The 14,923-nt window shown below is 33.1% G+C and overlaps 1 protein-coding gene across 5 annotated transcripts in view; it reads right to left on the reverse strand.

The window, feature by feature from the left end:
- Positions 1–14,923, reverse strand: part of Unc-13-4a (BAI1 associated protein 3) — a 301,637-nt gene that overhangs the window by 234,410 nt on the left and 52,304 nt on the right. The window lies entirely within an intron of this gene.

Genomic DNA, 14,923 nt, shown 5'->3' on the forward strand with positions numbered 1-14,923 from the left:
AATGTTATTGAGAAGATAAATTCAGAATTTTGTCCAAGTGAATTTACGGTCCGATAAATGATATAAATAACAGCAATTTGAAATTTACATAAAATCGCGTAATCCCCGTCTTATCTAGAAACAGATAAAATTGTAATTGCATAATAAATAAAAAATAAGAGCCATTTGCGAATGTTGCACAAATTACTAAACGATTAAAGAATTACTTAAACAATTATATGCACGTAATATACAATTAACATATTCTATTCGAACAGTAAATAAATTTATAACAACAACAACGATACGACGAATCGAATTTTATTTAAAAAAACGATGCAAAGAAAAAATTGTTGAACCAGTGCCTAGGTTCGTTCTTCGTGAATATTTATTACAGCAAAGGTTGGATTAATATTGAACGTTTGGCACTATTGCAAACGTGGATACGCATAAATGAAACACGTTGGCGTACAAGCTAGGTAAATGTTGCACCGTTTGCAAACGTTGATGTAAATAATGCGTTGTAAAGTAAATTGTGCCCCGACCAAAAACGGAATTTTATGATGAAAAGCAAGCGCGTTCCCAGGGTTTTGCCAACTCTCTAACGCAGCTCTGGTTACGTTCGCTTACCATCTCGAAATTTTTGCGCGTTGCAGATATTCCCACGAACTTGCGGATATTTCGTTCTCCTTTTGCAACGGCCCAAAGAGACTACCGCATAATAAACGTTACACTGACTGGAGCATTTTAGACGGGTCACCCGAATAATTCATTTGCTTTTGATTATACGCAACACATTTATATTTTATCTAACAACTTTATTCATAAAGTGAAACAAACTAGCGTACACTGCTGGACGAAAATATACACGGTATTTAAGTTTGTTAGAAATAAAGCGCCATTTGCTTCTGCGCCACCTAGAGTTCTTCTGACTTACTATTATTGTACCGTGTGTCTTTTATTTGTAACGAAGCATCGTGCTAATTAAATGTGTGTTACTGAGGGGAAGTCGAAATTTGGTCATTTGAATCCTCAAATTTCCACATAGTTGACGTTTGTATTTCTAATAATTTATTGAAATGAATTCATGATCAAAGCAAATACAAGGTTATACGAATGTACCTTTAGGATGTTGAATGAGAATATCTGTCAAACGCCATGTTTGTTTCTTGTTACTTTCTTTTATTTCTAACCTACAATGATAGACAATTTTAACAATGGAGTCGTATACGATTGAAGAGCATGTTAATTATTTGTATCTTAAAGAAATATTGTAACAAATATAATCTAAAAAGGCATAGTTTTATTAATACAATTGTGTTGACTCTTAATTTGGATCTTCTTCGGTATGTAAAAGCTGATCGTCAGCTTCTTATAATTTATGTTTAAGCAAATGTACTCATTCAGGCTATTTAGTTATGCAAATTGTTATAAATTAAACTAATCCCAAATATGGTATATAGATACTTTGAGTATTTATAGTGAGTGTAGCATGAATCTATTATTACAATAATATTATTGCACTTTACAAAATAATGTATTAATTAATATTAATTAATGTATTCACAAAATATTGTTTTACTTGAACAGTTATTATCTTTAATCAAGATGGTATTAAAGTTCTGCATTGGAACGTATTTTGACTCATTCGTTTCTTTAATTAATTCGTGCATTGTTCCTTCTTGAAAAGGAAACCAACAATTGTTCAGCATCCTTTGATGTCGTTTAATCAAAATAGACCACATTGTTATATTTAAAATTTTCAATACTTATTAAACTTCGTAATACATCTGTGATATTTCCATATTTATCGTTTCAAATCGTAGAAACACACGAGTATACATATGCCTACATCTACAGATCACATCTACGCCAAACGTCCTATGATCAATGGTTTTCTTAGAGAAATGAATTTCAGTTTACGAGCTTCCACGAGTATTGAAAAATTCACTCTGTTCTCAACCAGCTGCGTTGGGCGTGGAGAGTCAAGTGTTCATAATAAAAAGATCCCGGATTCGAATCTCGCAAGGGAACTTTTTCTTCACTCCCAATTTCATTTTCTAGCTGCTGTCTATTATACTATTTTACTTCGCGACAACGTAATATTAACAACGTCATTGTTACATCGTACAAAAAGAAGTTTTACTTTTGGCATTTCAAAATGCTACAAAATTTAATGAAAATAATTTAATTTTATCCTTCCGACTTTTTATTGAATTTTTTAGGTATTCTATTCAGTTTAATAAAACTCTTTTTTGGGGATGCAATTCTAGAGGCCAAAATAAGATGAAAATCAAGAATACTAATTTGTTGATGGAGATTTCGTTAAAAAGTTAGTAACGTTTAGAATTCCGCCCGTACTGAATTTTTTTCTAGAAAGTGGGTAGGATTTCGGGGGTAGGTCTATTCATAAAAAATTATTGTAATTAATCCCCGCATCTGAAAATAATTTTTTCAGAACAATTTGAAATTTTTTAATTTTGTCGAAAAATTTCACACCTTCTCGAATTTTTTTCTAGGAAATGAGTAGGATTTCGGGGATATGACTCTTCACCAAAAATGATTGTAATTGACCCCTACAGTCAAAAATATTTTCTTTAGAACGATTTGAAATTTTGTTTTTCGTCGAAAAATGTAGGCACCTACCCCCCGTCGATTTTTCTTAAAAATTCGTATTTGATTTTTAGTCATTTTATTTGACGCTCTACAGAAAAGTTATTTAATACTTTTTTGTAGGTACTCATGAGCTCTAGTTCAGAAAAAAGTTTCATTGAAACATATTCACTATTGTAGGAGTTATGGCTGTTTGAAAATTGGACCATTTGTATTGGGTTTTTCTCAGTTTATGGGGTCAAGGAACAACTTTTCGAATATTTTTGCAATTTCTACATATTCTTCATCTAAATACGCGTCGTTTGCCTTTTTGAAAATTAAAATCGTCCAATCCGTTCAGGAGTTATGATGCCTTAAATATTCGCATGAAATTTCGGGGAACGATTTCTGGCCTGAAATTAGATTTTCGTTAAGGAATTTTTTTCTCGAAAATACGTAGGATTTCGGGGGTATGTTTAATGACCAAAAATGATTGCGATCGACTCTTGCAAACGAAAACAATTTTTTTTAAACGATTTGAAAAATATATTTTTCTGCCAAAAAATTTCAACACCTACCCGATTTTTTTTCTCGAAAGTGGATAGGATTTCAAGGATATGTCTATTCACCAAAAATGCTTATAATTGACGCCTTCAACCAAAAATAATTTTTTCAAAACGATTTGAAATGTTAGAATTTAATTTTAATAACTTTTTAACGGAGCCTCCATCAACAAATTGGTATTCTTGATTTTCGTTTTATTTTGTCCTCTAGAATCCCCCATTAAAATTTTTCCCAGTGGTGGCCGAACACCCTGTATATACGCGCGAAATTTCAAATTGATATATCTAATAGTTCTCTCAAACTAGGTAAATATCTTCAATGATATTATAAAGAGACGATAGACACAAAACTTTTTTCGTGATGAATACAGCAAGATTTTAATTAATTAAAAATCAATTACATGCGTTTGAATAAATATAAGCCCCAAATTTTAAACTGATATATCCAATAGCTTACTCAAACTAGGTAAATATCTTCTACGATACTATAAAGAGACGATAGATACGAGACTTTTTTCGTGATAAATACAGCAAGATTTTTATTAATTAGAAATCAATTACATGCGTTTGAATAAATATACGCGCGAAATTTCAAATTGATATATCCAATAGCTTACTCAAACTAGGTAAATATCTTCTACGATACTATAAAGAGACGATAGACACAAGACTTTTTTCGTGATGAATACAGCAAGATTTTAATTAATTAAAAATCAATTACATGCGTTTGAATAAATATACGCCCAAAATTTTAAATTGATATATCCAATAGCTTACTCAAACTAGGTAACTATCTTCTATGATACTATAAAGAGACGATAGATACGAGACTTTTTTCGTGATAAATACAGCAAGATTTTTATTAATTAGAAATCAATTACATGCGTTTGAATAAATATACGCGCGAAATTTCAAATTGATATATCTAATTTCTTTTCCCAAACTAGGTAAATACCTTCACTAATCTAACAAATAACAAGTGACGAAGGAAACGAGAGTGCACAAAACTGGAAAAAAGACAGAAAAATAATAAAAATCGAACGTAACGTATAAAAATAATGAGACAATTCAAGTAACGTGACGATGTTCGTAAAAATTAGTCCCCAACTTAAATTGATTTCAAGTTTTTGTGACGTGCGTCTTTCGAATACTAAAGATGCTCATCGGCGTTAAATAATTCACGGAAGGAGAACGGATCGGATCGCAGACCTTCCGAACTTCCCTCGGCGTATTTCTTTAAAGTTTTCCACGAATGCAAAAAACGCCGATCGGATATCGAGGCGAGCAGAGGAAAACGCCGCGGTCGGATATTCGTTTTAACATTCTGATCGCGCTGAGAAGGCAGATAAATCGGATTACGGTTATGTTCCAGGGTCCTTATACGAGGGCACACCCTTAAACCGTTGGCTTCGACCTGCGATCGATATACCACACGCGCTATACGACAGAACTCACCTGCAGGATACTACGAACGTTCACCCTTAATGAATCGTCTTCGTCTACGAAAGAAACGAGAATTTCACGCGATCAAGACGCGAGCGCAATTTACGGCCAACCATCAAGATTCGTTCTCTCGCCTACGCCTAGACAAAACACCTAACAGCTCTCGTAACAACCCTATTTGCTTTATTTTTTTTTCAATTATCGTACTGAACGTACGAAAATGAAAATTAAATAATGTTTTACAGAGTTAAAAAAGTTTGAAAACACATGATCGTCTCATATTAGGAATGAATGCAGCTCGCAAAAATAATACAGACAGTTTATACAAAGAGATGTATTATTTGACGCCATTTACCAGTAACATTTGTTTTTAGTGTTTTGATAATTGTGAAGTAGAATATTCTACATAATTTAATAATATTGTAATTTTATAAATTATTGCTCAGTGTGGACAAATCATATAATATTATTATCCCAATTATAGTCCTCATCAGAAATAACAAAATTATTCATTTAGAATATAATTTTGTAGAAATGCAGCGAATATGAAAGTGAAATGTAATGTAAATTAGTATAAAAGAAATATTTGATATTTTTATATCGTACATGTTCCTAAAAAATTATTGTAGCGTATTTCAAATGAACAATTTTTCAGTGCGAATGAAAACCATGAATTCTATTTGAACATCAATTAAAGAACGAAAATGGACCAGAATTTTAATGATATAATGTTTCATTTAAATTGTTATTACAGTAATTATGATTATGTAAAAATCTAAATTACTAAATTTCAAGCGTTTCATTAATATACCAACCTATAACATTTTTATTATGTTTCCAGCAACTGGTCTGTTTTCTTTTGTTTGCCTGGCATATGTTTTTGCGAATTTTTTTCTCGAAAATACACAGGATTTCGGGGCGATGTTTATCGACCAAAACTGATTGTAATTGACCTTTGCAACCAAAAATAATTTTTCTAGAACGATTTGAAATTTTGTTTTTCGTCAAAAAATTTAGGCACCTAACCCCTGTCAATTTTTCTTAAACATTCGTTTTTCATTTTTAACAATTTTGTTTAACGCCCTACAGAAAAGTTGCCTAATACTTTTTTGTAGGTGCCTATATGTTCTAGTTCAGAAAGAAGTTTCATTGAAATATGTTCACTATTGTAGGAGTTATGGCTATTTGAAAATTGCACCATTTTTATGGGGTTTTTCTAACTTTACGGGTTTAAGGAACACCTTTTCGGATATTTTTAGAATTTCTACATATTCTGCATCAAAATATGCGTTGTTTGCATTTTGAAACTTTAAAATCCTCCAATCCGTTGAGAAGTTATGACATTTTTAAAATACGCATGAAATTTTGGGGAACCATTTCAGGCCTTAGATTAGATTTTCGTTAAAGAATTTTTTTCTTGAAAATGCATAGGATTTCGGGGGTATGTCTATTGACCAAAAATGATTGTAATGGATCCCCTCAGCTGGAAATAATTTTTCCAAAACGATTTGAAATTTTTTTTCCCCGAAAAATTTAGGCACCTACTCCCTATCGATTTTTATTAAAAATTCGTTCTTGATTTTTAATAATTTTGTTTGACGATGTACGGAAATGTTGTCTAATACCTTTTTGTAGGTATCTATGAGCACTACTTCAGAAAAAAGTTTCATTAAAATATATTCACTATTACAGGAATTATAGCTGTTTGAAAACTGAACAATTTTTATGGGGTTTTTCTAACTTTACAGGATCAAGGAGCAACATTTTCAATACCGTTAGAATTCCTAATATTCTTCACCAAAATACGCGTTGTTTGCCGTTTGTAACGAGTGAGTTGAGTTGAAGATACGCATTCTGGCTTCTAATTCTATAAAGTCGCTGATCGATATTGAAAGTAAGTGCAAATTAAACGTTTGCAGAAAAACCCTGATGTCAACCCTATTGAAGTGGAGAATTAAATACAAGAATTAAAACTTACGATTATTGAAGCCTCAAATAATATAGATAAAAATATTATAAAAAAGCTTATTGCAAATATGCAAAATCGAATTTTTGATATAATTCGTAGTGGTGGAAACGTAATAAATTATTAAATTTTTGCTTTTGATTGATAGATTGATAGATTGGTAAATTTAAAATAAAACATACATAGATTGGTAGATTGATAGATTTAAAATAAAATGAATTTTGTTTACAGTTGGTATATTTATGAAACCCAGATTAAACAGTATTTCCATCATTTAAGTTATTAATTACAATAAACTAAGGGAACTGTATTTGAATATTTATTTTTAAAGCACTATCTAAGAATAGAAACTACTATTATAGCATAATTTGTTTCCAAAATAATCATATTCCTTACATTTTAAGGGGTTGGTATATTTATGATACGCATTGTATTGATAATATAGATTAGCGTTACTAAACTTCAATTTTAATTTAAACATTGTTCATAATTTTTACATTCCTACAAATAATATAGTTCGCCATCCTTGGAATCGATAGTTAATCGATGCTATTTTAGGAGCAATTACAACTCACGTTATTTATTTTTAAATAATCGTAATCGAGCTTAAAATTATTCCTAATTTTTACATTTTTACAAGTAATATAATTCCTCATTCTTGGAATCGGTAATTAATTAATATTATTTTAAGAGCAATTACAATTCGCGTTGCTTATTTTTAAGTGATCGTATAAAACGGACCAATTAATTTGGTGATAAATTTTAGAAACAATGATTAAAAACAAAGGCCCGCCGTAAAAATAGCTTCGTAAAATATTGCAAGTTTCTTCGTAAATTCTGAATTTATAGTCAATTAAAAAGTTACGTCGAACGAAATAAACGAAAACCGCGACAACAAAATTCAACTTTAACAAGCGATAATTTGTACAAGAATAGAGCTATTAAGAGCTTTCGCACTAATACGATTTTATATCGTAGCAAGTCTTTTACTAAAAAATTCCACTTTAACGCCATTCTAAATTTTACATCGGTTCGCATGCAAAACACTATGCCATTTTAAGGATGCCTTTGAGGCAGGTTATTAAATAATTGTTCGTGCAGTTTAAAAGGGGTTATCGCCGAGATTCACGACTCCACGACCTTAAGCTTTGAGCTAAGCTCCTCTGAAGTGTCGTCAAAGTGACGGTAGTCATCGCGTTTCTCGTTATAACTTAGCAAATTCAACGTTTACTGGTTTGAAAGTTTTGATATCGCGAAGCGAACGTAGTTTCGCGATTGTCAAGCGCCAAGCGTGAACTTTAAAGCTTCGACTCCGTACATTCATAAACATCGCATGAAATATTTTTGCCCGAATAATTCCCATCTGATAAACACGCGTATACTAATAATTAACTATAAATTTAATATTATTCTTTTTCTGTTTCTTCTGATTCAACCACTTGAAACTCAAACCAAGACAAAACTCATTTTTTGATCGTCCAAGACATTGAAATGTGTTGAAAAGTATCAGGTACCCTTGCATAAGAACTGATTAAATAACAATACTGGGAAAAATTTTAATGGGGGATTCTAGAGGCCAAAATAAGACGAAAATTAAGAATACCAATTTGTTGATGGAGGCTTCGTTAAAAAGTTATTAAAAATTAAATTAAAAAATTTTAAATCGTTCTAAAAAAATTACTTTTGATTGCAGGGATCAATTATAATCATTTTTGGTCGATAGACATACCCTCAAAATCCTAACCATTTTCGAGAAAAAAATTCCTTACCGAAAATATAATTTCAGGCCAGAAATGCTTCCCGTAATTTTCATGCGAATCTTTAAAACACCATAACTTCTGAACGGATTGAGCGATTTTAATGTTCAAAAAGCCAAACGCCGCGTATTTTAGTGTAAAATATGTAGCAATTATAAAAATATTCGAAAAGTTGTTCCTTAACCCCGTAATTTTAGAAAAACCCCATAAAAATGGTCCAATTTTCAAATAACCATAACTCCTACAATAGTGAATATATTTTAATGAAACTTTTTTCTGAAGTAGAGCCCATGGGTACCTACACAAAAGTATTGGACAACTTTTCTGTAGGACGTTAAACGAAATTACTAAAAATCAAAAACGAATTTTTAAGAAGAATCGACAGGGTACCTAAATTTTTCGACAAAATTAAAAAATTTCAAATCGTTCTAAAAAAATTACTTTTGATTACAGGGACAAATTATAATCATTTTTGGTCAATAGACATACCCTCGAAATCCTAACCGTTTTCGAGAAAAAAATTCCTTACCGAAAATATAATTTCTGGCCAGAAATCGTTCCCCGAAATTTCATGCGCATTTTTAAGACATCATAACTCCTGAACGGATTGGACGATTTTAATTTTCAAAAACGCAAACGACGCGTATTTAGATGAAGAATATGTAGAGATTGCAAAAATATTCGAAAAGTTATTCCTTGACCCCGTAATGTTAGAAAAACCCCATAAAAATAGTCTGTAACTTTTAAAAATTCAATTGTGTTTTCGATGTCGTTGAAATTGTATCTTTGCCTCTGTTGTTCGAATCTTCTATGTTTGTGTAGGTTCGTCGTTAACGGTTTGTTTTCTCATGAAATACAATAAGAATGTTTTATCGACGATGTCCATTTCTTAAATTCATATTTGTAAATAGAAATCTTGCATTATAATTTTTATTTATTTTACTAAATTTTTTCGAAAATTGCTAATAATCTATTCGAGTAACTATAAATAACTAATTAAAAAAAAAGGAAGCGTTCTTCGGATATGGAAAAATAATATACTAGTATGAGTGTGTTTGTTGCTTATTTTACCTTAATTTCACGGTAATTAAAAGATATTCTAAAAGCTTAAATTAATCATTATTTTCATCACAAAAATTTTTCTTGGTGTTTCGAGGAATTTTTCACTCGCATGAAACAATGTTATTTAACTATTAGTAAATTGAAATGCACTCACGTTAAAACGTGGAAACCTTTCCTGCTTGTTTCCGCCGACATAATTTTACCCTCGAGGCATTTGTAAATATCGAATTCTGACAAAGGTATTAAATTTGACGTTTGTTCGCTGACAGCGTTTCAGCAGAGATATCGTCGATCAAACGAGCGCTTCGACTGTGTACAAATATTAATAACAGATTGCAGCGAAATGCTAAAGGGTGAAATTTACGCGCGTATGTGCAAAAATAGTCCTCGATGTCGTGTCCTTTCAGTCACTGTAAATATTTAAACGATAGGTACGGTTCGCCTATCACAAAAAAAGTAATTCTCTGCAACCGAAATACGAATTAATAAATACCAAATTAAACTCTAACATTGACGGTAATGTTTCGTCGATTAATTTTATAAAATCGTTGGTCCTCGAATGATTAATTAATCGATTTTTAATCGTTCGTAAAAGCACGTGAGAAATACCTCTAAACAAAACTGTAATAGATTTCACGATCGCGTCCAGCCGCAATTAGCTCGCTCGCGGCCATCGCGACGAGCTCGGGTCATTCAAACGAGAAAAATGTCGCAATAAAAATGTCCGTGAGCCACCCTTAGCGCTACACTCGGAGAGATTCTAATCGTAAAGGAGCCGCGATAAGACCGCCTGGTAATGGTTCGCCATAAACGATACTTAACGATCGCGTCTTTTGCGATACTTTGACCCGAGAAGTTTTATCGTTCGAAAAAGAAGGGAAGATGTTGTCGCGCTTGGACTTACGCCGATGCGTGTCACGCGATATGAAAAAGTTAGAAACGAACTTTCGCCGGATGTTCGATTTACTAAAGTTCGTGCCTCTTTCGTCCCTAGTTTCCATTTAGGTCGAATCGAGATTTCAGAATTGGACTTCGAGGGAAATCCACGTTTCGCTATATTTTTCGGGTGTACACGATACACAATTTAAACGCAAGAAACCATCGTAAAAAAAGTTTTACAGATAATATGGACGAAGATTAAACGAAGGGTGCGTTAAAGAATTTTGAAATTCGCGCTAAAACAATATGTTGTAATGTTTTACAAGCAAGTGTAAGGAAACATTTTATAGGTACTTGTAATCTGTAGTTACAATTATAATTTTAATTAATTAATCTCTGATTTTCGTACATATAGAAAATCTGATCGAGGTAACATTATTATAAGCGTGATAATTTTTCTCGACATTAATTTCTAATGTTAGAAACAATTTTTTTAACCAAAAGAAAGATCAATCCCTTACAAATACGGTGACCGTATTATTCAAGGGAAAATAACACACGAATCTAGGTTATGTTAGCTTTTATTTAGTACTACTAGTTCTCTCTAGATGGCGCTGCTTTCTAGGGTGTAACTCTGGGAATATGACGCGTTTCATAGACTCTACTTTGTATTAGATTTGAATGAAATTAGAAGAATTTTAAGTAATAAGTAATGAAAGTGAATCCAATTTGAATTATTTTAATAGTATAAATTTTAAAAAGAATGCTTTATTCTTTTTAAAGTAATGCTTAATAAATAAAGTAATATTCTTTGTAAAATTTTCTAAGCTAACGCAGATATTAATAATAGTTAGACTGCGGATGTTTATGCAAATGCATATATTCCTAGGAGATAAATAAAAGAGTGAAACTTAAATAGAAGTTTGTTTCGTCACTAGAGGTCCTTAAAAATATACTTTTTATTTTACATATTTTGCATATGACATATGTTTTACATATCTTTTATAAAAACATATGTCGAAACATGCTGCTATATCATATATATTTATTGCATTTCTTTTCATAAAATTAATGCTTATATGGACTTCTGAATATTTATTTCAGTTTACTAATTCAACATTTGTGTACGATAGAGTATTGTTGTTAGTGACAGATGCAGCTGCGTATATGATAAAAGCTGGAAAACATTTAGGGGTGTTTTATCCAAATGTGATGTATATAACATGCGTGAATCATAGTTTACGTAAAGTTGCAGAAGAAGTACGTCAGTACTTTTCCCTTGTAAATAATTTAGTATCTTTTATTTAAAAAATATTTGTAAAAGCACCATTTCGTGTCGGAAGTTATCGAAGAATTTTAGGAAATCATTACCACCTAAACCAATTTTAACAAGGTGGGGGGCGTGAATTCAGGCAGCAATATTTTATGTTACGCATTTGGAAGATGCATTGGCAATTAGAAAAATACAAGAAGCTCTTCAAAATGAATAGCTAATTCAGAATTTAATATTTGTCAAAATACATTTTCAAACTTTGCCCGACAATATAACAAAACTATTGGAATGCCTTTAAGCGAATCGATGGAATTAGTGGCGAATATAGATCGAAATTTTAGGAGCTTTCCCGGAATTTACAGAGAGAAAATTATAACGAAATGGAATGCACTTTTAGCCAGGAATCCCGGTTACGAAACAATATTCAAAATTAGTGAAATTTTACGAGGTCAGATTGTTAAAGAACCTAAAACAATTAAAACATGATACTTCAGCAAATTCAAGTATGCCCCAATCACATCTTGTGATGTTGAACGTCGTCGACTAACGCTTGACAATATTGAAAAAATACTCGTAACATATTGTAATTTAAATTATAACTGATTATTATTACGTTTATATAATAAAATTATTTGAACATATTTTGAGTATACTTTTGCATATTATTTGACATACGTCACTTATACATTTTGACATATTTTATTGACATAAAATAATAGCAGTATAATAAGCGTAAAATAAGTAATTATTTTAAAGAAAGGAGAAAACTGAGTTTCGAAGAAACGAATAAATCCAGAGGTTACTGGAAGAAAAGCCCTTCGAAATAAAGGACGAATGGTCGGCGTACTTGCAAGCGATAACGCAACGGTATACTTTCGCCCCGAGGAATCAGCCATTTTACGGTCGAAGCACGATTTCGAGCGGTCCCTGTGTACACATTTTGTCGAAAACAATCTTAGCATCGTGCGGTCAAACAATTTTAGTTCGCGACTTTCTTCCGTATTTGCACGAGACGCGCCCGATAAAGCGCCGACTCGTACTACTAGTGAGTGGTCTCTTCGGCGCGTTGGACGCGATTTCCTGGCGTTTGCTTTTACCACGACATGCCGTGACGCGAGCAAACGCGGAGCAGGAGAGAAAAAGGAATTTTCCGTTGCGGGTAAATGGAAAATGTTTATTCTTGGGCCGCGGGTTGCGTGTGACGGACACCGGCGTCCGCTACGTTAAAGTAATTTCCATGCGAACCGTTCGCCGCGATAACGGAAAGCTCCATTACGCGAAACTCCTGCCACGGAAAAGATGAATCGCGATTAATCAAAAACCCCCCCGTGGAACGATGTAATGGTAATCGGGGTTTGTAAATGATCGCGTTTTCGACTGTCTTCCCGCAATAAAATTGCTGAAAGACCTTGAATGAGAAATATGACGTACCACCTTTGTCTGTATCCCCTTTAGAAGATTTCGTCCCGCAGACGCGCGGAAAAGAGGCTTTGGGAAATGTATTCTCTGTCGGATTTTAGGACGAACGGTCTTCAGAAAATCGCCTCGAGTTGATGGCTTAGACTGTTTCGCGAGATTCGCGGTACACCCGGACACGTTAAACGACCCGTTTCTTTTATCGAGGTATCCATTATTGAGGTAAAAGTACGTAAAAATACGCAAATTATACCGTTTTAAAGCTTGTAGACAAGACAAAATACAGTTGTTTTACAGGGAAATAGAATAAAATTCAGGTAAACGTCAAATGCTGTCACTTCTATTGCATTAGGAGCATCCGAATGCATTTGTTTTCATTGCATAACAGTTAAGTGAACGATTAAATCTCCTTCATAACTGTATTGGTGGCGTATTACAGCAACGACACAGCCGCTCGTATCAATTATTGAGGTAAAAGTATTGTGCTCCACGAGAAGAAGGCATAGCGTGTATTGGAAATTCCAACACTTATTAGCAGACCCCTCATTTAGTTAATATTAGTTTAAATTACTTAATTAGCAATTTGACAAGTACCTTATGTACAAAGCAAATTGCCGTACTATTAAGCACCGTACTTTGGGACCATACCTGCCCCTTGGGACCGCGGACACCCACCCCTGCACCACCCTGAGTGGGTGGTATTTCGAATGACTGAGGACTGGCCCACGAGGGATGGGCAGAGGTTTGATTAGCAACACCGCATCTCCTCCTATTTTGGAATAGGTATAAAACCGCGGGGCATAGGACTTTACTAGTTAGAACACCATAAGAACAACATAAGAACCGTTACAAATTAGAATCGAACCAAGAACATTGAAACGTAAACTGTTCATACACATGTAAATATTTGTAAATAAATTCAAGTGTTGTAAATAGTATTGAACCTTCTATTTACTAAATAAAACAGCTTCACTAACATAGTGGGAGTCTACAGCGTGTTTACATCCCCACTCTTACAGCAGTCCATTGATTGGCTGTCACCGATCTTCATCACCGTTTTCAACCAATACCTGTGAGTCAGCGGACTGCAACAGGAGTGGGGATGTAAACACTCTGTGCCTTTTTCTCGTGGAAGAATAGTACCTAGAACTACGCTAATAATAACGTTTACATTGTGGCGTCGCCTCCCATGCTCGCCACCAGAGGGATTGCGCTCTCACAAGCGCTCGACCAACCCCTCGGTTGCTACATATATATATACACTCCTCGACCGACTTCCCAATATCCCAGTCGTCTAAGGCCTGCTAGAAAGCCTTACTGACGAGTCCACTAGAGTCCGAAACGCGACCCCTCGTTTCTTTTTCCGTCCTCCTACGAGATTCTCATAATCTCATGCTTGCAAACAAGAAAAAATACAGTTGTTTTACAGGGAAACATAATGAAACTCTGCTAAACATCAAATGCTGTCACTTCTATTGCATTAGGAGCATCCAAATGCATTTGTTTTCATTGCATAACAGTTAGATAAACAATTAAATTCCCTTCATGACTATTGGTGGCGTATTACAGCAACAACACAGCCATTCGTATCCATTATTGAGGTGAAAGTACGTAAAAATACACAAATTGTACCGTTTAGAAGCTTGTAGACAAGAAAAAATACAGTTGTTTTACAGGAAAACATAATAAAACTCAAATAAACATCAAATGCCGTCAGTTCTATTCAATTAGAAGCATCCGAATACATTTTTCTTTTATTATAAAATTTTCGATTTTTATATGTTCTTGTTAGAATTTGAAGAAATATGGCACATTTGAGACCGCGTTGAGAATCTGTTTCATAATTATAGAACCAAGCGTTATAATATTGTTTTCAAATTCATTTTCTTTTATTGAAATGAAAGAAAACAATGCCAAAATACGTATGCAAATCATCAAAAAATGCGAAGCTAAATGTACTAATCTTTACCCTAATATCAACGAACAAATCAGA

The sequence above is a fragment of the Colletes latitarsis genome, chromosome 11 (assembly GCF_051014445.1).
Source record: "Colletes latitarsis isolate SP2378_abdomen chromosome 11, iyColLati1, whole genome shotgun sequence".
NCBI lineage: Eukaryota > Metazoa > Arthropoda > Insecta > Hymenoptera > Colletidae > Colletes > Colletes latitarsis.